General features: G+C 43.2%; 1 long non-coding RNA gene across 1 annotated transcript in view; it reads left to right on the top strand.

Moving 5' to 3' along the window:
* The first annotated feature begins 7712 nt into the window (after nt 1-7712).
* The window catches only part of LOC309442355, an 869094-nt gene continuing 856319 nt past the window's right edge, over nt 7713-20487 (top strand). Inside the window, exon 1 of the long non-coding RNA XR_014184592.1 lies at nt 7713-7816. This is a non-coding gene — a long non-coding RNA (uncharacterized lncRNA). The remainder of the gene's footprint in view (nt 7817-20487) is intronic.

Raw genomic sequence — 20487 nt, 5'->3', positions numbered from 1 at the left:
AAAAAAACCTGATATCTCTCTCTAAACTTAATATTTACAGTTGAGAATAGGCTCTTGTTGCAAGGCATATTTAATACTGTCATTAATCCACTCTCAGAAATAGTACAAGGAGCAAAAGGTTTATTTCCCTCAAGAGCTAGAAGTTGGTGAACAGTGAAAAGAAAAAAAGGATATGATATTCCCATGGATAAATTCCACTTAGCCCATATTCATTTTGACAGAATTGAGAATCCTTTCATCAGCTATCTATCTAATCAACAAGCTTTTTTAAAGCAAAAAAAATCATCACAAGTATTAGTCCAGTATTCATACCTAAAATATCTGACATTTTTAACAAAACGATTTATTATTTTCACAGGCAAACTAACTTTTCCTAGCAACTAGTGGAAGCAGTAAAAAGTCTTCAAAAAACATAGGTTATCCAGTTTGAGAACCAAAAGCTACCATGTCACCTTGACACCTGACTGCTTGGTGTGAATTATGTGCTGAAAAACATCAGCATGTCCCAAAACAGCAACTCAGTCTCAACAAGTCATAAAAAGAATAAGTATTGCTGATTTATTGTCAATTCTTGTCTTCACAGGAAAACATTAATCAAGTAGAAAGGCCAGATGAGGGGTTCAGATTAGACACCGTGTGAAAATCACTGCTCTCATGAATTAGGGAAAGTGAACCTCTGGACTTTTGTGATAAGTTTTTAAAACAGAGGTGACACAGTCTTATAAAGCTTCCTGTAGTCACAAAAAAGTGCTTTTCTTTCTTGAATGCAGACAGATATTCAAGTAGAAGCCGCAGTATTTCCAAGTGATTTACATATAAATTAAACCATATTAGACCATATGAATAATTCACTCCTTTAGGGGAATGATCATGATCCAGTTGGTCTGATCACCTAAGCCAAGTGAATATATAATGTTAATTGTGGTACACACTCCCTACATACCCATCATAATAATCAGTTTTAAATCATCAGGTTGACACTCCTGTTAATGGGTCTTGTGTTGCAGTTCTACCAGAAATGGGACTAAATAATAAAGTCTGGTGCTGTGGCTCAAGTTTCCAGATATTTGGCAAGGTCAAGAGTGATATTATATGTGTGGTGATGCTTCAGACCATGCAAATATGATCTGATTTCCAGGAATGCCTGGGAAAGTCTGGTCCTTACTGGCTCCAATACAGACAATTACCACCTCAGCACCAGGAATTTAATTTTCCTGGCATACAGTTCTTTCTTTGAAGTGAACCTGCTTAGGTTAAGGCATAAAGGTGTTTTGAGAAACCAGATATTGGTGAATACTTGATCTATGAGCCTGACAATTGCCAAACTCACCCATCTCCCTCTGGGAGTTACATGTTGGTTTTTATCACAGAAGACAGTATTTCAGAACTAAAACCAGAACCAACACATCAAACCTGCCCTGATCAATCTTGACTAATTTGCTGCAGCAGACAACGTGAAAAATGCATGGAATTAAGGAAGGACCTTTTATTTCTTTTTTCCTTTATCGCTGGAGTCAAGTTAAATGGAACAAAGTCATTAAAAGGTTATCTAGTGTAACAACCTATCTAGTAAAAAGCAGAGGGAGAAGGCTATATTCTTCCGTGAACTGTTTTATGAAGTATCTAATGACTGACAATCAGTCAACTAAATCCTTTGACAAGGAGAGATTTACAAGGACTTGTCTACAGTGACAAAGTGTTTCTACAGACTTCAGGCAGTCCTGGGACCTGGCGTTAGCAGAACTGCACATAAAGATGGCTTACAGGTACAGAATGCCACAACTGGGAGACTTCAATAGGAAACTATGTGTAAACATGCCTATGGAAACAGGCTTCACATGCTGATCATGAAATTTTCGGAGTTTTAATAGCTTTACAGACCTTTGTATTGGACTTTGAAAAGATACTTTCCTTCATTAATTCACACTATGTTATTTATGCCTGTAGAATTTTGCTGTCGGACATTTTTTTGTTCATGGCTATTTTGAAGTCTCTCACTTGGAAAATCTCCAACCTGTGATATTTCTGTTTGAATCAAGGCTGAGTGTTATTCTTCACCTAGCACTGTGTTCTTAGGGGGCTGCATTTTTTTTTTTCTATTAATGAGTGATGAACATTAGAACATAGATCAGATAAAATTTAAATATCACAAGCTGTTAAACACTAAACACTTGAGGAATACTTAATTAAGCAGCAGTACGCAGCAGGCAGTCAGGTTCTGAGCGGCTATTGCATGCATGGTACCATGCTAAGAAAGTCTGTCTGATTACCTTTAACTACCTCAGAGGGGTAATAATTAACTACTGCAGAAATTTACTGTCTGAAAAACACATTGTTATCAATGAAAAGATGCGAATTTTCACAACACTGCACTTAATGGGCATTAATGCTACACACAAAGCAGTACTGGCACATCATTTCGCAGACCATTTGTGTTCAAGTAATATTAAAGCTGCTACATAATACTGACTTTAAGCAGGATTCAGCTGGATAAGTAAGTGGAGTAGAGATTGCTGCTACCTGTGTAGTGTTGGTAATTTGTGACTAGCATCCTTTGATAAATGAAACTGGTGAATCTGAAGTCTGGTCTTCAGAGACAGTGGCTACATCCACCTTATGAAAACATATTCTTATTGCATGACTTTGACATTAACTGCCGAAACTGCATCCACTGTGGATTTGATGTGGCTATGCATATCATTACAGTGAAAAATTAATTCAAGAATCACCATGTCAGGGCAGCATAGTGATTGTGGTCTGGTGTACTCCTGAAAGTACTGAACTTCCTTTCTGAGCAAGGGGAGCTATCACATCCCAAGAATTAATGGTCACTTCAGTCACTAAATCCTCCATCACAAGTTAGGGCTCCTAAACCCATGTGTTCAACAAGGGACAAGCTATTTTCCACATAACTAAATTCTCAGTAGAAGCAAGGAAAGATCCACACCAATGTACCACAGCTGCTGATTAAACATGTCTCTGCATCGGAGTCTTAAATTGTCTCTTTCGTCTTTCAGCTGGATGTAGGATCCTTTTCACTTCTTGCCCTAAGATGCTGGGCACCATGCCTGTGTACTGCAAAACAGTTATTACATATACCTCAAAGATGATTGCTGGGAAAAGTAATTTCTCAATTTATTTAGTTCTGTCTTTCCATAACACAGTAGTACACCAACTAATGAACTACTCCAGCCCTCTGAGCAGTTTCAAGGATCCATCATCTCTTAAAATCTCGCTGACAGAAAATATCTTTCCTCTTCCCTCAGAAGGGAACAATTACCCAAGCCACCCAGATGGAGCCCCAAGCCAGCAAAGAGTTTCCCAGCCATAAAAATGACATGATTTTGAAGCCCATTTTCCATTTGAAACAGGAGAATTGCAACCTGCTAGCACTTGCTTCTGAACTCTGGAATAGGCAAAAACAAAACATGTAATGTCATGACACTGGTACAGTTAAAAAGTAACTTGAGAAAGGATGTTGTGATCCATACTGACCCCTGTACTGTTTGAGTCAAAAATACTGAAACATTTGGCTCTACTCAATGGGTTAGGAAAATTCTCAAATAATTAATTGAAGTCATCTGAAGTGTTCCTGAAATAGACTTTTTCTAACTGTTGTAGTGAAATGACAATGGAAGGAAATGGTGCACATTTGTATTATGACCATTTCAAACGGTGCCAATCACATCTTTGTGTTATACTTCTCCAATATCTATTTATCTATCAAGTTAGCAAAATAGTATTCTTCAGGATTATAAGCATTACATCAGGGCAAGATATTACTATTTAATAATATATTTAATACATTTGTTATCAAATAAATCAATATTACTTTTGATACTTGCTATTTCATTCACACTACAGGTTTAATATTGTCTCGTTTATGCAGGTGAAAAAGACAAAAAGGGAAAACAGTAACTTGGAAACCAGAAATCATCTTTTAAACATGTCTTTAAATTACACTATTTTAAACATCTGCCTTTAGCAGCCTTTCCTCCCTCAGCACAATTACTAGTTAAGACATTTTACTATTGTGTATGTGATGAGAATGTAGTATGCTTTTTGAAAGGATACTACTATTTTTTAAAGAAATAAAATCTGTAAGCACTCTCATTTCCACCCGCACAGTAGAAACTTTTATCAAAAACAAAGCGACAAAAATCTAGGGACCAGAATATGAAAAAAACAGGAGTTCAATTTCATACTCATTAAACAGTTTTTTCTTTGCTATCTGTACTATTTATTTCTCTTATTATGAATAAAAGGTGTGAGTCCCTGAAAGGCAACATTGTAGATGTTCTAGCATTCAAAAGCGATTATAAGGAGACTGTCGTGGAATGCAACCCCCCTCTTTCCCCTTCCCCCCTTTCTCTTTGGAAGGAGTAGGCACATCTCCCTCTTTTTCCGCTACTTGAGGCTAACAGCTTCTTTTGTGTGGCCCAGAGCACACCACCCAGGGCCATTAGGAGAAGGGAGTGCCGAGGTGCCACTGAGCCGCTGGGTGCCTGCGGCCAGTGTGGGGCATGTTTTGGAGGCTTCAGGGGCATCCCACAAACAGTGTGGGGGGTGCAGAGAAGCTTCTAGAGTGCCTACACGTCATAATCTGATCAGCCAGTATAAAAAACGGGACTCTCGTCAGCGACTCGGCCCATTGTGCGGGTCCCTCGGAGCACGAGCTTGGCCACTGCCGCCGGGAGCCACGGGCCCCCCCGCCCCCGCTCTCCGGGATGGAGACTGCGCTTGCCTCGCTGCCACGTGTGTAAGTAAAACTTCTCGCAGGATCGCGAGTACATTTATACTTTTCGTGCACATTTGCACATATATTTTCCGTGCACATTTGCACGGGTACTTTAAATTAATCCTCGCACAGTCGCGAGTGGCCGCTGAGGGCCCCTCGCACAACCGCGAGTGTATTTTCCTCCCGTGCTTTCACATAAGCACGTGTAGAATTCCGTGCACACTGGCACGGGTAAGTAAATTATTTCCTCGCACAATTGCGAGTGTATTATAAATTTACCCTCGCGGAATCGCGAGTGCACACTTCTCGTACTCACTACGAGTACGTGCATCTCTTTTGCACCGTGTTTGGCAAGTGTGTGCTTCTCCGGGACCCAGGGCCGGCTCCGGCATTGTTTTGGTGCAGCCACGTGCATGCACACTGTGGACCGCTGTTGTATTAGTTGCTGCCCCTTCAAATTATTTCCTCAACTGATATCCGAACCTGTATTTAAGTCACTTGTGGAGTGCAAGAACCCTGTTTCTCACTGCTTTAATAAAAGTTGTTGTGGACTCTGTTGTCCCTTAAATTAACCTTGGGGTGCCTCCGTGTAATATTTCGTGACAATTTTGGCGTAGTCGGCAGAATATCAGAGATGGAGGAATTATTTGGAGGGTTGAGTAATATTTCTGCAGCAACTTGGCTTCTCGCGGTGTGTCTCGTTCTGGCCGTTTGCTTTAACTTAGCGCGGACTGTGCGTAAACTTGACTTCCAAAGAGAGGAAGAAGTTTTGCAGCAAAACAAGCGCGCGGGCTTTTTAAACGAACGCCCCGCCGCCCCGCCGCTTCTCGACACTGAAAACAGTGTTGATGTAAGAGAGGATGTGCTCCCTCTCATTGAAATGGAGACGAGTACGTGCTTTGTTTGTGTTGTCCCGTGTGCCGAGGGTGATCGGATATTGTTAAGTGGTAGTTCGGACGCTTCCCCTCTCCCGGCCGGTCCCGACTGCCCATTGCAGTCGAGACCACGACCTGTCCCCAGCCGCGGTGTCCAGACGGTCCCCGCCCAGTGCCGGCAACTCGGAGGGTCCGGCATAGCAAAGCCCGACCTCGCGAGTGCTGGCGACCGCTCCGGGACTGGCGGCGCGAAACGGAGCAGCCTGAAAGAGCTGCTAGAAATACATGTCCCCGCCCAGTACCGGCGACTCGGAGGGTCCAGCATAGCAAAGCCCGACCTCGCGAGTGCCGGCGACCGCCCCGGGACTGGTGGCGCGAAACGGAGCAGCCTAAAAGAGCTGCTAGAAACGCATGTCCAGTACGGGCGTGACCCAAAAAACGGAGGCAAACTTCTCCCCGTGAAGCTTCTGCCGCCTCTCCGCGCACCTCCCCCCGGCTGGCCCCCCCCGCCACCGTTCCTGGCATCCAAGTCCCGGTGGTGTGGGGCGGGGCAGCCCGGCCTCGCGAGCGCTGGCAGGCAACCACCTTTCTCAGGTTGCCCGCCCCCCCGCCTCGCTGCGGGCGGGAGCGCCCCCCCCCACTCTCGCAAACTGAAGTAAAAAAAAAAAAAAGCCGCGGCTTTGGACCAGCGACCCCGCCCCGGCTCAGTGCGCTCTGAGGTTCAGAAGCAGCTGGCATTAGGACCCGGCAATGTGCCTCAGCACTGCTGCTAACTAAAAGTAGCTGCTAATATTACTTGCTATCAAAAAAAAAATTAACTGGCACTCCACTGCAGCTAAATGAGACATTATGGAGGTCATTAATGATTTTGATAAAGAGTCAATAACAGGCAACAACTCGATAAAGACCTGCCCCCAAGACAAAAGGTCCAAGAGATAGTTCCTGCTCAGAAACTTCTGAGCTAGTTCCACATGTTAACTATGAAAGCCCGGTTCCAAAGGGACTGAGATCTGTTTTTGTGTTTTCTTGCAGGGCGAAGGAAGATGACAGGGTGGAAGAGAAGTACAGATGCGTGTATCTCCACAACAAGCTGTCTCATATTAAGAGACTAATAGGGGATTTTGACCAGCAGCAAGCAGAGTCATGGCACTAGTCTTTGCTTCGGCCTGGACATGTGAACGAACTGTACCTTCTAAGATTCTTTTGCATTCAGTATTAGCAGACTTAACTACTTTTGTTGCTTTTATGCATATTTGAAGCTGCTTTTTCTGGTTCCTTCTTTTCTTCAAAACTTATGTTTGTCCATTGGAATAGCAAATTGAAATGTCCTTGGATAAATATAAGGCTGTTTTCTGACCTTTCTTGTTAATACACACTCTTTGCCTGAAATGGTAGAAGGCCTTAAGGTGTTTGCTTGTGTGTGTTTGGTGTAAAGTTTTAGCTACACCGGTTCCCCATTGCTGCAGCAGCCAGGGACCCCACATGGCCTATGGGTGTCTGGGTGTGTGTGATTTAACATGTGTGTGCACGAGTGCCTGATGGGGAATGCAGAATAAAGCTGCTACTCTTAGGTAAGCCAAATGCTCAGGTTAAAACAACTGATGAGTGTTGCTGTAGGGTTTTTTTTCTACAAAATCTTTGTTTCTATTGTGGAAGAAGATCCAGCCAACACCAGCAAGGGATGGAAGAGCATCCAGATGCCTTGGAAACAACACCAACAATGACGGGGTGGAAAAGGTTCCAGCTAACGCCAGCAAGCCATTCAGAAGGAAGGCCTTCACAGGAATGGAAGCACTAATGAGCTGTGACTGATGCTGGGACTCAATAATTACCTTGGGCAATTGTTGATTGTTGTAATTACTTCTATTGTATACTGTTATTAATAACTGTTTTGCAGGGGTAAGTCAACACATGAGACATGATGGTCCACAGTGGACATTAAGGCTCACCGGCAGAACTGTCCCCTTTTTACTTTGGAGGCAAGAGGTGATTATACACCACTCCAGAGTTATATATATCAGATTATGACTGTAGTCACAGGGTGGGATTGTCGTGGAATGCAACCCCCCTCTTTCCCCTTCCCCCCTTTCTCTTTGGAAGGGGTAGGCACATCTCCCTCTTTTTCCGCTACTTGAGGCTAACAGCTTCTTTTGTGTGGCCCAGAGCACACCACCCAGGGCCATTAGGAGAAGGGAGTGCCGAGGTGCCACTGAGCCGAGGTGCCACTGAGCCGCTGGGTGCCTGCGGCCAGTGTGGGGGATGTTTTGGAGGCTTCAGGGGCATCCCACAAACAGTGTGGGGGTGCAGAGAAGCTTCTAGAGTGCCTACACGTCATAATCTGATCAGCCAGTATAAAAAACGGGACTCTCGTCGGCGACTCGGCCCATTGTGCGGGTCCCTCGGAGCACGAGCTTGGCCACTGCCGCCGGGAGCCACGGGCCCCCCCGCCCCCGCTCTCCGGGATGGAGACTGCGCTTGCCTCGCTGCCACGTGTGTAAGTAAAACTTCTCGCAGGATCGCGAGTACATTTATACTTTTCGTGCACATTTGCACATATATTTTCCGTGCACATTTGCACGGGTACTTTAAATTAATCCTCACACAGTCGCGAGTGGCCGCTGAGGGCCCCTCGCACAACCGCGAGTGTATTTTCTTCCCGTGCTTTCACATAAGCACGTGTAGAATTCCGTGCACACTGGCACGGGTAAGTAAATTATTTCCTCCCACAATTGCCAGTGTATTATAAATTTACCCTCGCGGAATCGCGAGTGCACACTTCTCGTACTCACTACGAGTACATGCATCTCTTTTGCACCGTGTTTGGCAAGTGTGTGCTTCTCCGGGACCCAAGGCTGGCTCCGGCATTGTTTTGGTGCAGCCACGTGCATGCACACTGTGGACCGCTGTTGTATTAGTTGCTGCCCCTTCAAATTATTTCCTCAACTGATATCCAAACCTGTATTTAAGTCACTTGTGGAGTGCAAGAACCCTGTTTCTCACTGCTTTAATAAAAGTTGTTGTGGACTCTGATGTCCCTTAAATTAACCTTGGGGTGCCTCCGTGTAATATTTCGTGACAGAGACTGATAGTAAAAGTGGCAGTCGATAACTTGACTGACACTGGTTTACTACTGGAAGTACTGCACCACTAGCTTGCTTGATGTACAGGCAGATTTTTTCTTCAGTTCCCAGTTTCCTGCAATTATGTTGTTGTATTAAGCAAAAAATATTTCTAATACTGACAGCAATTAACAATGAAAACATACATTATGGGAGGCATGCAGTGTTCTCAAGGCATAAGCACACACAATCCTGCTTTCTCTTGATATTATGGAAGTATCTTTACATTGTAAGACAGCATTTAAAGTCTCCATATACCCTTTTCCTTTCAGGCCTGAAATAAGAGCTTTGCATTGACAGAGTGAAGTCTTCAAAGTATGTAAGGGTAAGGCTTAATGTCTTTACCAAAAATGAGCTCTCAATATTTAAGCCTCACTGAGCACCAGGGGAACACAAGCATGCTGGAGCTTTGCAGTCAGACCAACAACAAAGACCTGGGTAACCAAAGTGAGATAAGGTGGCGTTGACATACCTGAAGTCCAAGGCTGTGGTCCTTAGACCAGCTCCCTGCTCCTTATAGAGATGAAGTTTGCAGGAACATGAGCTTTTGGCAGGAGCATTTCCTGGAAGAGCTGTCTCCACCTCAGGGGTGATCTGCACCTTTTCCCTTCTCAGCCTGAGGAGAACCAAGCCTGTGAGCAGCGTGTGCAGAGCATTGTTTTGCTTTCACTGCACTGCCTGAACCCTTCCTGGCTCCTTCAGATATCCTTACATGAGCGCAGCACTGGAGACAGAAATTAGTTGCAAAAGCCACTGTCTGATACCAAACAAGCCTGTAGGAAATAAAAGGCATGACGTTGGTGAAATGATGTGGCAGTTGCAGGCTTGTTGATGAGATGAGTACTGAAACACAGACATCTCAGAGAAGTTGCAAAATCTTTATAGTCCTGAGGCATAATATCACTGAGAGAAAGCAAGCCTTAATCTAGGTGAACCTGCTTTAGCAGAGGCATTGAACTAGATGATCTCTAGAGGTCCCTTTCAACCCCAAGCATTCTGTGATCCTGTCATCTGTAATAGAACAAAATAATGAAGATTGTTCAAATTCTATTTTATTTTTATACCAACCAGTGTTAGTGACTGGGTTTAAAAGAAGTTAGAACTCTGTGCTATTAAAAATATTTAAAGCTGGTCATTCTTGAAACAGATTTTTCATGCTGGATACTTTGTATCAATGAAGCTTTCTCCAACAGATAAAAATGTTAGATTCTCTTTAAAATCAGCAGTTTAACAGGAAAATTCCCCTTCATGCTACAGTAAATTTGTTTTCTCACAGTAGGTATTTAAATTTTTAACACGTTTGTACTACAAATGCACACTCTTATCCTCAAAGCACAGAGATCAGCTTCCCCCCTTCCCCCCTTTTTATAAAATAAGATTTTGATTCAACTAAGATTGTGGCTAAATGCCTTTGACTTGTTGTCAAGGCCACTCATTGGCTACAACTCCCACTGAAGTCAGTGGGAATTTTTTAACAGACTTCAAGAAGAGATTATATATGACCTGTCTGTCTGCTATAAAAGCAGAATGTCATGACACCAATTCGGATTGCTCATAGTCAGTTATGCTGGTCAGTCTGGGGTCGAAGTCACAAATGAATTTAGGAGGCTAAACACAAAGGAAGCACTGGCTCCTTTGAAACACATTTAAAAGAAAGGTTACAAGAAGAGACCTAATTTTTAGGAGAAAATGGAAATAAATACAATGTTTTAAAAGAAGCCATAAGAGACTATGTGTCCCCTCATTTATAAGACAATTTACAGGTATTTGAGCTGATTGAGGCAGGAATGGAGAAAGGGGAGAAGGAGGTATTGCTAAAAAAACCTGGAAATGGTGGCTAAAGTCATGCAAACAGCTGAGGTTTCAGAGACACCAATACAGATGGGGAATGCACATTTACAGGAACTCTCATGACTCATTGACAGGCTTTGTGCTGAATTGACTCCTTCCTGGAAAAGCCACCGCGTGCTTAAGGTGTTCCCTCATCTGGGGTCTGGAGAGCAATGAGAACATTGCTCATACAAATATTTAGACAACTTTAATTATAGGGCACCTGTGTCAGCCTGGTTCAGGTCATCACCCTTCCAGTCCCTCCAGGAGCCACAGGCTACTCTGTGGCTAGAAAGAGACTTTTAAAAAAAGCTATGTCTCCTTGATGAAATAGCATTTAAACTGACAGGAGGAGGTAGGGGATGTTGACATGCTTAACGTAGTTTTGTGGTACTCTGTGAACAGAAGATATCATCCAGAAAGGTTTTTAAACCCATAAAGATTGCCTGTTCCTAGTTAGTTATTATCTTTGCTGTTACAGACTTTTCCTGTCTTACATTTAGGACACGGCTTCTTTTGCAGAATCTTGTGATAACGTTAATAATCCCCTTCTTTCATTTGTGTTGTTTCCTTGGAAATACTTATAGACTATGTTCATATTCCCCTGAGCCCTTCTTTGTGCAGAGAGAATTAATTTTGTTTCCTCAATCACTCCCGCTCTTATTTGTTAGCCTATTATCCTCCTGTAGTGTCATTTTCTTGCCCTTGTTTGCATTGTCTCTGCTTCTACAATACCATTTTTAATCATGGACAAGAGAATTACATATAACACCTTAAATATAATCGAATAAATATCACCTGCTCTTTTAGCTCCTTGAATTAACAAAGTGTAAGGTCAATATCTCACTTCTAACTTCTTGTTGTGCAAGAACTCCCATTTGAAGACAGTATGTTGCTACAAACACCTGAAATTATCCAATAGACATACGGGAAAATGCAAGAGAAAGATCTGGTTGTCTCTTTACAGTCCAACGGAAGGCCCACAATTCAAAATGACCAAATGCAATTAATATCCATTAACAATCTTGGACAGGCAGGATAATAGATATGGTCCAATCTTATAATATTATCAAAATGAACAGCACTAATTAGAGTAACAATATACTAAATTGTGTGCATTCTTGATACATTTATGTGGCTGTACTCAGCTCTGAACTGAAGGAGACAGACCACACTGATAAAGAGTTTTCATATTTCTTCAGCTTTTTATAAAACAGAAAAAGATGCCACCCAAAAGAATTCAGGATCTCTTGTGCTGGCTCAAGACGACTCCTCAGGGTCTCTGTGCCAACTACGTATGGCCACATGGCACCAGCAGCCATACCAACCCATATTCATCTCTCTTGACACAGTAAGCAGCAGGGGCTGGACCCTCCTGTACAGCACCACTCATAAGATGGGGTGTCTGTAGGGAAGGCAACACTGGCCTTTGACAGCAGAAGGACCAGATGTCCCTCATTTGATAGGACGAGGCCTACCTGAGTAAGACAGATTATTGATGAAGCATTTTTACTCTAGCTACAGGAGGGATTGTGCTCGCAGGCTCTTGTCCTGCTAGGGGACTTCAACCACCCCAATATCTGCTGGAAAAGTATCAGGGCAAGTGGTAGTCAATCGAGGAAACTCCTGAAGTGCACTGAGGATAAATTCCTAAGCTAGGTAATAGAGAGCCCAGAGTGTAAGCAATACTGGACTTGATGGTCACCAAGGCAAGTGAGCTAATTGGTGACATCAATATTGGAGGCAGCCTGGGCTGCAGTGAAGATGTGCTTGTGAAGTTCACAGTCCTGAGGGATGTGGGACAGGTGAAGAGTAAAGGACCCTGAATTTTAGGAAAGCCAAATTCCAGCTCTTCAAGGAGTTAGTCAACGGGACCCCCTTGGAAACTGCTCTCAGGGACAAGGGAGCAGAAGAGACCTGGCAGATTTTTAAAGATGTATTCTGTAGAACACAGGTGTAAACAGTCGAGTAAGGAAGGAAAGAGGCCATCAATGGCCTCAAGACCTGCTGGTCAAACTAAAGGATGAGAAGGAAATGCACAGGCAGTGGAGGAAGGGGCAAGTATCCTGGGTAGAGTATAGGGACACTGCCCAGTTGTGCAGAGATGGGGTTGGGAAGGCCAAGGCGCAGCTGGAGCTGAACTTGGCAAGGAGAGCAAAGAATAACAGGAAGGGTTTCTACAGGTATGTCAACCAGAAAAGGAAGGTCAAAGAAAGTATATCCCCTGTGATAAGCAAGACTGGTAAACAGGTAACAATGGGACGAAGAGAAGGCTGAGGTAGTCAACAACTTCTTTGCCTCAGTCTTCACTGGCAAGCTCTCTTCCCACACCTCTTGAGTGGATGAACTGCAAGACAGGGACTGGGGGAGCAAAGTTCTTCCCACTGTAATTGAAGATCAGGTTTGTGACCAGTTGGGGAACCTGAACATAAATAAATCTGTGAGACCTGATGAGATGCATCCTAGACTCCTGAGGGAACTGGCTGATGTAGTTGCCAAGCCACTGTGCATGATATTTGAAGAGTCATGGCAGTCAGCTGAAATTCCTGGTGACTGGAAAAAGGGAAACATCACACACATTTTTGAAAAGGGTAGGAAGGAGGACCTCAGGATCTACCAACCTGTCAATCTCACGTCTGTGCCTGAGAAGATCACAGAACAGATTCTCCTAGAAGCAATGCTAATGTTAGCAATCAGGTTGCTAACACTAAGAGACTTGGAGGACAGAGAGGTGATCCTGGGCAGTCAGCGTGGCTTCACCAAGAGCATTTCCTGTCTGACCAACCTAGTGGCCCTCTAAGATGGAGTGACTACATCAGAGGACAAAGGAAGGGCTATGGATGTCATCTATCTGGACTTCTGTGAAGTTTTTGACCGAGTTGCCCACAACATCCTTCTCTCTGAATTGGAGAGATATGGATTTAATGGGTGAACTGTTTGGTGGATTAGGAAGTGTCTGGGTGGTTGCACCCATAGGGTAGTGGTCAATGCCACAATGTCTGGATGGACACCGATAACAAGTGGTATCCCTCAGGAGTCCATACTGGGACCAATACTGTTTAATATCTTCATCAATGACATAGACAGTGGGATTGAGTGCACCCTCAGCATATTTGCAGATGACACCAAGCTGAGTGCTGCAGTTGATACACTTGAGGGTTGGGATGCCATCCAGAGGGACCTGAACAAGCTCAAGAACTGGACTCATGTGAGTATCATCAGGCTCAATGAGGAAAAGTGCAAGGTCCCGCACCTGCATTGGGGCAACCCCCAGTATCTGTACAGGCTGGAGGATGAAGGGACTGAGAGCAGCTCTGATGAGAAGGACTTGGAGGTACTGATGGGTGAAAGATTGGACATGAGCTGGCAATGTGCACTTGCAGCCCAGAAGACCAATCATCTCTTGGGCTGCATCAAAAGGAGTGTGGTCAGCAGGTCGAGAGTGGTGATTCTGCCCCTCTACTCCACTCTGGTGAGACCCCACCTGGAGTACTGTGTCCAGCTCTGGAGCCCCAGTGCAGGAAAGACATGGACCTGTTGGAGAGGGTCCAGAGGAGGACCACAAAAATGATCAGAGGTATGGAAAACCTCTCCTATGAGGACAGGTTGAGAGAGTTTGGGTTGTTCAACCTGGAGAAGAGAAGGCTCCAGGGAGACCTTATTGCAGCCTTTCTGTACTTTAAAGGGGCCTATAAGAAAGATGAGGACATACTTTTCAGCAGGGCCTGTTGCGACAGGACGGGGGGTAATGGTTTTAAAATAAAGGAGGAGAGATTCAGGCTACATTTGAGGAAGACATTTTTGACAATGAGGGTGGTAAAATAATGGAATAGGTTGCCAAGAGAGGTAGTGGATGCCTCATCCCTGGAAACATTCAAGGCCAGGCTAGATGGGACTCTGAGCAACCTGATGTAGTTGACGATGTCCCTGCCCATTGCAGGGGAGTTGGACAACATGACCTTTGAAGGTCCATTCCAACTCAAACTATTCTATGATTCTGTGATAATACGGGATGATTATTTTGGGGTTATGTTGAGTGTAACATTTCATTTCAAGTGCTAAACTGCGCTCAGGTTATTTTAGTCTCAAAATACAATGGATAAGAGTTTCACTCACACGGTATCAACATTTCCAACAGGTGAACAAAAAAGGGCAGACAGAATGAATTTTAATCCTTTTTAAAAAATTCACTTGTAAAAATGGTGCCAGAAGCAACTATCATCAATACTTCTATTGAGCATTTTTCAAGGCTTATTGAAACAACCCCTGAGAAGGATATTGTCTGTTAATTGCCCTTTAATACTTGGTAGGTGTCCAGCTATTGTCCTATAATTTAACACCTAAGCCTGCACTTTAAGTTTCATTCAGATGGATGTTCTATATGGAAGTACTGGTTCAGTGTAGATTAGAAAAATGATTAAGACTGTAATCCATTCCTGTAATTCATATATCTATTCATTTGTTCCTGTAATAGTACCACATCTACCAGCCTCATTAACTGTAATAGACCTTTAAGCTCCTGGTGGCTTATAGGTTTCTAAAGTGTTACAAAGTAATTCTTGTCACTATAATTTAAACATGATGTGTTATTACTGAATTTATTTTATGAACTTTTTTTCCTTACTAGATATATGCAGAAATGCTTGGTTGTATATTGCACTTGGCTGCAATGATAACAAAAATATGGGTAACTACAGATCATGAACGGTGGATACTGAGCTCTTGAATAACTAAAGCAACCTTCTGCCCTAACACAACTCATAGTGAAAGTGCTTCAACTTAATACTAATAAAGAATATTTGTTGTGGTTTAACTTGGCAGCCAGCTAAGCACCACACAGCTGCTCACTCACCTCTCCCCCCGTGGGATGAGGGAGAGAATCAAAGAGTAAAAGTGAGAAAACTCATGGGTTGAGATAAAGGCAGTTTAAATAGCAAAGCAAAAGCCACACATGCAAGCAAACTAAAACAATGAATTCATTCACTACTTCCCATCAACAGATGTGTGTTCAGCCATCTCCAGGAAAGCACAGCTCCATCATGTATAATGGTTACTTTGGAAGGAAAATGCCATAAGTCCAAATGCCCTCCCCTTCATTTTTCTTCCCCCAACTTTATATGGTCAACGTGATGTCATATGGTATAGAATATCCCGGTGCTCATTTGCGCTCAGCTGTCCCAGCAGTGTCTCCTCCCAGCTTTTTGTGCACTCCCAGCCTATACACTGGCTGGGCAGCATGAGGTACCAAAGAGGTCGCTGACTGCTTAGCAACAACTAAAACATCAGTGTGTTATCAACACTATTCTCATACTAAAACCAAACTACAACACTATACCAGCTACTAGGAAGAAAATTAACTCTATTTCAGACAAAATCAGGACAGTATCTACCCCTTATTCTATAACATTTACATCATGCTCAGGTCTCACACTATCCAATGCATTCTCATTACCCACCACCATCCTTCCCATTCTTTGGTACAACACACAGATATCATTCCCTTGGTCTATGGACCCTCCCTGTGAAATGTCTGTAAAATCTGCACAAAGGTCCACAAAATGTTTATTGAGTTCATTTAGTCCATGACTCTGATCTCCATCTGTTATGGTGGTCACTCAGGACAGGAGAAGTGGTGTGTTGTTTGGAGTTACTGGGCACCAAAGACAGCTCAGGCCAAGTCACTGCTGCACTTGTCCTGCTTCTTGTAAGGTTTGTCCTCCATTGGTTCATGTAGCTCCTGCAATAGTGATTCCTATAACATGCAACTCAAATAATTGGTTACAGCCATTTAAAGAGAGGCATGCAGTGGTGGCAACTGTAAGTTCTGAAGCTGAGCACTCTATCAGGGTGGACAGCAAGGTTCCCAGAACCAGAGAAATCCAAGGAAGAGTCTGCCATGGCATTCATGCCAGGAAGTGGCAGCTCTCATGAGTAAGGCTGACGAGGCTTGGGCATTGCTGGGAGTAACTGCAGGAGGTGTAAGTGGTCCTAGGGAATGTTAGTGACCAGGAGCTCTGCAACCAGAGTGGGCAAACAGGGTCGTAGCAGTTTGTGCTGCAGTTTGTGCAGGAAGGGTGCTACAGGCTACCCATACGACCACAGCTGAGGGTAGTGCTCTAGGTCTCTGTCATAATGGTGAGCACTTGCCTCAGAGTTAAAAACAGTGCTCCTGCAGAGAAAGCCACTGAGATGTCTCATGTTTCCACACAGACAGAACCAGTAAGGAAGGAGACTTCAGTAGAGGCAGTAGGTTGCAATGTGTGCCCAGACCATACTTCTGGAGAAAAAGTGAGTGCTTGCACAAGGTGTGCACAGGTTGATGATCTGATACGTCAGGTGGCTGAGTTGCATAAAACAATTAGAAAGCTGCACAGTATTAGAGGAGATGGGATGGAGATAGATGGGTGGGTTTAGAACGGTGCTCCTTTAGAGGACATCACTGAGAATGAGGCACCATGACCCTGGTGACCTGCAAATGCAGGGCTCCACCTCAGTTTCCACCCTCCAACATCACAAGTGAAAACAGATATGAAGCTCTAACAGCTATAGACAGTAATGAGCAAGGAGAAGCTGTGCCAGCAGCACTTAGTGGATACCATAAAAAGAAATGAAGGGTGTTCATAGCTGGTGAGTCTCTGTTAAAGGGCACTGAAGCATGCATCTGCTGTCCTGACAAGGAGTCCCAGGAGGTGTGCTGCCTTCCAGGAACTAGTATCTGAGATGTTACTGAAGGCGTTCCACAACTTGTCAGGAGCACAGACTACTATCCACTGCTGTTCTTTCATGTGGCACAAATGACACTGCAAGCTGGAACCTGGGTAAAATCAAAAAGGACTATAAAGCCTGGGGCGGCAAGAGAAACATATTGATGTCCAAATCTTTTCCTCCATTCTACCAGCTGGCGGAAACAGGGTAGCCAGAAATAGACACACAATGCACATCAACTCCTGGCTTCAAGGCTAGTGCTGTCGTGAGGGTTTTGGCTCTTACGACAATGGGACATTCTTTTGTGACTATAACCTGTCAGGGAGGGATGGAATCCACGTGTCTAGAAGAGTCAAGGGAACCTTTGGCAGTAGGCTGGCCAGCTTGGTGAGGTGGACTTTAAACTGAAGAGGTCAGGGGGTAGGGTCCAAAGTGGCAATGCCCATGGAATTGAATCCAACTGGGGAATAAGGCAGGCCAACTAGAGCAGCGAAAAATATTCCTTATCTGCCTCCCAAGATGAGAACCACAAGGCCTACCACCTGAAGGCTATGTATGACCATGGTGGACCCTTCTGCACCCCTCGTGGGAAACCTGCATGCTTGATTACTCCTCTGAAGTGCCTGAACACCAATGCATGTAGTATGGGGAATAAATAGGAAGAATTAGAGATCTGTGTGTGGTCACAGTGCCATGATCTCATTGCAATTACAGAGGTGTGGTGAGACGGCTCACAGGACTTGAATGTTGTCATGGAAGGCCATGTACTTTTTAGGAAAGACAGGCCAGCAAGGTGAGGTGAAAGAGTTGCACTTTATATGAGAGACCAACTGACCAACTCTGCCTAGAGAGGTATGAAGAATGAGCTGAGTCCTTATGGGTAAAAATTAAGGGACAGACTAACTAGGGTGATACTGTTGTGAGTGTTTACTACAGGCCAGTAGTTTCACTAAATTGACTATAATTACTACTTGTGACTCAGAAAGCTCTTCCACAGAATTGATTTCTGCTGTTGTGTAATTAACATAAACTTATGCATTATTTAGTTTCTCCATACTTACAACAGGTAATATGTTCTTACCTCCCAGGTGAGCTATGTTTTACAACCATGTTGGTATACTCAAATATTTAAATTATTATGGGTATCATAAAAGTCTAAAACTGCATAATTACATGTGACAGCTAGTTCTTTTTCACTGTAGCATAGAAAATACTTAATTGTGTGCCAGCTAGTCTATGAAAATGGAATTCTCAGAAACATTGTTATGTATTTGTTGAAATTTAATACAAAGTAATAAACTAAATGACATTAATTTCTTTTGCAGAAAAAATAATGTTATATTAACAAATAGATAGATATGTTTAGCAAAACAAAAAGTTGTCTTCTCCAAAATAGTGTCATTGAAAAATTAACTGTCAAATTAACACTGGTCAAATGCTGTTCTTTCTGCAAGGAATATTATGCATTAGTGAGCTGAGAGCGACAAGCTGAAATTATTTTGAGATACTACATATTATTTCTTTAGAATAACACAATCAATTATTCTATCTCAAGCAAACTGGTCCCTTAAGCTATAAAAGTATCCTGATTATTTATCTTAGCAGCCAAATGGAATACAAAAAACAGGAATCGTATTTCTTACTGAATTTCTCATATGTGGTAAACATGCTAGCAGAAACAATTAAGCACCCTGAAAAGAACATCTCTCATTTCCTGAAGCATAGCTAAATTTGAGAACCAGCATCTGTGAATACAAGAAAATTGCTGCAATACCTGGTTAGTCTTTACATATTTATGAAGAAATTGTTGTTTACAATGACCTTCAATGAATATGAAACATGATCATGTTTATTAGGCAATTTTATCTTCTTTGCTTTCAGTGAACTATACAAATAGATAAAATACATTGTGTGATATATTTTAGAGAACATCTGTCTTTTATTGGCATATGTCCAGTTAGACCAGGCCTGAGCATGCTTGCTTATTTCTGCCTATTTTCTAGTAAAAATCTATGGAAATATTCTCATTCTTGATGGAAACAAGAAATGAACTCCTCCATGTTACTCCTGCACTGTAGTTCCTAATTTCAAGGGATTCTCCAATTGGAGCATAGCTCAGTCATCCCAGCTGCTGTTTTCAAGCCCACAATCTGAGGGCAGCTGGGGAGAGATATGCACACATCATAGAACAGCCACCAAGCTGGTGCAATGATGAGGGGTGCTGGCGAGCCCAGTGTATGGCACAGCCTTTGAAATTCTGTGAAGAAAGGCTGGAGCTGAAAAGCATGTGCTAAACCACTGGAACTTCTTTGTCCCTAGTAAGTTGCAAAAGACATTCACAAAAGTTCATCTGAATGAAAATCAATCTTCTGTGGGCCTAGTGAAGTATTGTAAATATGATCTTGAGGCATGCCTGGAGGCAGACTAATTAATTAGCTAATTATTACTTGGATAATAATAATGCTTATCTTCACCTCCACTCCTTCCTAAGGGACTGCTTGGTATCTAGTGGAACTCAGACTTGCATTTTTTGTCATTTTTATACAATGATCTAAATGCAGCTTGGAGGAAAGCTGGAAGCTGTGGTAATGCTGCTTTATGCTAGCAGGGCTTGTTGACTAGTGCCTCAGAGGACTCACTGTCCATAACGAGCATCACGTTGCCCTCCTGCCTTGTGTTTTCCTCTCCCTAGAGAAAATGGTCTTGGGTCAGTCAGAGCCTGGAGCCCCTTCCTGCCTTGGCTCTCCTGCGAGGTCTTGTAGGCACTGGTGCCATGCAAGTAACGCGGGGGTGCAAGCACCCAGGACAGAACAGAGGGTTCAGTCTAAGTCTGGGCTGCATTTACAATGCTCAACCAAGTTGCAATGCTTTCTAACTGCAGAATTTCTATACTTGCTCTTCAGTCAGAATCACCAGCTTGGATTGGGCTTGTCTATTTAAACAGCTTGAATGGGCTCATATAGAGGGAGGTTATTTTCAAGAATTTTCTTCCTTGGATCATTAATGCTGTGAATTTGCTGAGCTCCTTCAGTTACATTGAGTGCTCTGTCTCATCAGGCTAATGTGAGAGTTTGCAAGAATGAAATTAAATGCTAAAATTTCAGCAGCTGCTGAAAAGGAGCATCTTAAAACTACCTGTGCTACAGAACCAATGAGAAAGAATATTTCTATCGAGCAGTAAAAATGACTGCTGTAAAGTTTATTTACTCCCCTCTCTCAT

This window comes from Streptopelia decaocto, assembly GCF_964273445.1.
Source record: "Streptopelia decaocto genome assembly, chromosome: 7".
Classification (NCBI taxonomy): Eukaryota; Metazoa; Chordata; class Aves; order Columbiformes; family Columbidae; genus Streptopelia; species Streptopelia decaocto.
The sequence above is the reverse complement of the archived record's forward strand: the minus strand, read 5'-3'. Positions and strand labels throughout refer to the sequence as shown.